Here is a 3,708-nt window from a genome sequence, read left to right on the forward strand (position 1 = left end):
CCCTCGGCCTGGCCTGCGCCCTCTCACAATCTAGGACCCCTGGGGGGGTGCAGGAGAACTGGTTTTGGCCTGATCCCCACAGGCCAGGCTGAGGGACCCACAGGTGCACGAATTCGTGCACTGGGCCTCTAGTTTTAAAATAAATAAATAAGTAAAAAATAAAAGGCAAGTGATCTTGAGAATACATATGTGTAACATGACCAAGTGTTAATACCTCTAACTGATAAGAAACCATAAAAACCCTATTCAATGGGGAAAGGACATAAAGACATTTCATAACACAACACACAAAATTTTCTACCTCTGTGGAAACGGGAAAAATACTCATTAAATACGGCAACCTTTTGCTTATTAAATTAGCTACCTGTCGAGTGGAAGCTGGAGCATACAGCAAAACAGTGTACAGCACTAAACTGCTGGATAACCTGGACATGCCTTCTGGAAAACAATCTGGCAACAGATCTAAAGATTTTCAAAATGTTCATACATGCCCTACCTAGTGTGGCTCAGTGGATAGTGTCGGCCTGCGGACTAAAGGGTCCCAGGTTCAATTCTGGCCAAGGGCATATGCCCGGGTTTCAGGCTAGACCCCCCCCAGTTGGGGGCGTGCAGGAGGCAGCCAATTAATGATTCATCATTGATGTTTCTATCTCTCTCCCTTCCTCTCTGAAATCAATAAAAATATGTATATTAAAAAAATGTTCATGCATAAGACCCAGTAATTTCCCTTTGGGGACTCTGGAAATAATCCCCAATATAGGAGAGTATTATAAACATGGAAATTCACCTCAAATTACTTATGAGGGGGGAAAAATTGTTTTTTATTGATTTTAGAGAGGGAGAATGAGAGAGGGATAGAAACATCAATGATGAGAGAGAATCATGGATTGACTGCCTCCTGCACACCCCCTACTAGGGATCAAGCTCACAACCCAGGCATGTGCCCTGACCAGGATTCAACTGTGACTTCCTGGTTCATAGGTCGACACTCAACCTCTGAGCCATGCTGGCCGGGCAGAAAAAAAAAAATTTAAACCAACTTTGCGAATGGTAAGGAGTTGGTATGTCTGTAATCTATTCCATGAATAAGCATCCAATTTAAAAATTTTGAAGACCATGCAGAGAGAAAACGCATATCAGAACAATGCCAGGCACTGTTCTCTGAGTACCTTATGTGTATTAACTCACTTAATAATACTGTTAGAAAACTATTAATGGCATAAAGCAGTAGTTCTTGAGATTGGTTTTTCTTTTAAGTCAGAAGTGACTGACAATTTTATGAAAGCTAATGATCCTGATATTTTCTACAAAAATTCACATACAACATTTTGCACACAACTTCAGAAGGTTCATAAGGCCTAGGTTGAAAAGCCCGACATTCAGTATGTTAAAAAATAGGCGTACAAACAATATGAAGGCAATGCAGCCAGATGGAACCCTTTCTCCAGGGAGGTTAAACTTTTGCACTTAGTGGAAGATAAGGAATATGTGGTAGAGTTGGGAAGGACCTTTGTACAAGTTCCCAAAATGGGGGGTGGAGGAGAACCAGGAGAGTTTTAAGTCAGCAAGCCTGAGGTCCAATCCAAGCTTTGATAACTACTGTTTATACCACATATAATACTGGGCAAGTCAGGCTTAGTCCCCTCGTGTGTAAAACGCCAATGTTCTTCACAAGACTGCTATAATCTATAATAATAAATCGTAATATGCTAATTAGACCGGATAGCCAAACAACCTTCCAGACGTTCTTCCAGATGAAGCCGCAGCGGCAGAGGCCGAGGCAGAGGTGGTTAGGGGCAATCAGGCAGGCAGGCAGGTAGGCCAGCGGTTAGGAGCCAGCGGTCCCGGATCGCTGCAGGATCCAGCCTAAACCAGCAGTTGGACATCCCCCAAGGGGTCCCAGATTGGGAGAGGGTGCAGGCCGGGGGGAGGGAACCCCCCACCACCACCCCATGCACGAATTTTGTGTACTGGGTCTCTAGTGAATACATACAAAAGGCGACCTATAGCCCTAGCCCAGTGGTCGGCAAACTGCGGCTCGCAAGCCACATGCGGTTCTTTGGCCCCTTGAGTGTGGCCACGAAGTTTCAATCGCACTGTACGTGCGTGCCCGCACGTGGTATTTTGTGGAAGAGCCACACTCAAGGGGCCGCAGTTTGCCGACCACTGCCCTAGCCGGTATGGCACAGTGGATAAAGTGTTGGCCTGCAGACAGAAGGGTCCCCGGTTCAATTCCGCTGAAGGACACATGCCTGGGTTTCAGGCCCAATCCCCAGTAGAGGGCGTGCAGGAGGTAGCAGATCAATGATTCTCTCTCATCATTAATGTTTCCATCTCTCTCTCCCTCTCTGAAATCAATAAAAATACATTAAAAACACACACACAAAAGGTGACCTATACATGAGCCTCTCCCTATGTGATTATTTAATAACTTAAAAAATTAGCATAATCAATGCCAAAGTCATCTTTTTTGTTTGTTTTAATCCTCACCCGAGGATATTTTTCCATTGATCTTTTAGAGAGAATGGAAGAGAGAGGGAAAGACAGAGAGAAACATCAATGTGAGTGAGAGAAACACATCGATTGGTCGCCTCCTGCACACGCCCTGACCAGGGCCCTGGCCAGGGAGGAGCCTGCAACCAAGGTACGTGCCCCCCGACCGGAATTGAACCCAGGACCCTTTGGTCTGCAGGCCAATGCTCTATCCACTGAGCCAAATCAGCTAGGGCCAAAATCATCTTAAAAGTAAACAAACTTGCTAACATTTTCCCTGAATCTCAACATATATGAGCCTGTTCAACAAAAGTAGAGAAAGTCCGAGGGAGAAAACCAAGATGCCGGCATAGGTAAACACCGGAAATTGCTGCCTCGCACAACCACTTCAAAAAAACAACTAAAAGACAAAACGGACATCATCCAGAACCACAGGAAGGCTGGCCGAGTGGAAATTCTACAACTACAAGGAAAGAGAAAAGCACACTGAGACTCAGAGGAGGTGCGGTGTGGAAGTAAAGTGCAGAGGTACGGAGGCGTATGAGGAAAGGGCTGGCAACTAAGGACACGGTTGTCTTTTTCAATCGGGAGGGAGACACAAGCTCCCAACGGCTCTGAACGCCAGTTCCGGGCGAGTCTCTGGGGACCCAGACTCATATGGGGAGAAACTGGACTGTCTGGCATCGGGCAGAACTTGAGGGCGGCTTTCTCTCAGAGGCACTTGCAGCGACTGCCGCGGAACAGTGAGACCCGAGTCCTCTTAGGGCAGGGCTGAATATCAGCCATAGCTGTTTGCTCTGCCCTGTTGATTCCCTGAGACCCCGCCCCACCCAAGCTGTGCACAGAGGCTTTTGCATATGAATGCCCTGCCCCTTTGCAATCTAAAATTACCTAACTAACTGCAGCTGGGTCAGAGAGACCCAGAACATTCAAAAAGAAGGCCCAAGGAGAACATTCAAGAAGGCCCAAGGCCCCACAGCAGCTTGCATTGCTTCACAGCTGGGCCTCATCTGGGCACCTCCAAACCCCAAACAAAGAAGAGGAGGCTGCAGATCTCTCTGTAGCCCCTGCTGGGTAGCCTCAGGCAGAGGCTAAATTAGCACTTCCTTAGAGATCCAAGATCCAGTGGCTAAAGGCATTTCCCCAAACCTGAATAGGAAACTGATTGTGGCTGCCAGACAGCTAAAAGGCATCTTAATCTACATGTTATTGCCT

The sequence above is a fragment of the Myotis brandtii genome, unplaced genomic scaffold (assembly GCF_000412655.1).
Source record: "Myotis brandtii unplaced genomic scaffold, ASM41265v1 scaffold819, whole genome shotgun sequence".
NCBI lineage: Eukaryota > Metazoa > Chordata > Mammalia > Chiroptera > Vespertilionidae > Myotis > Myotis brandtii.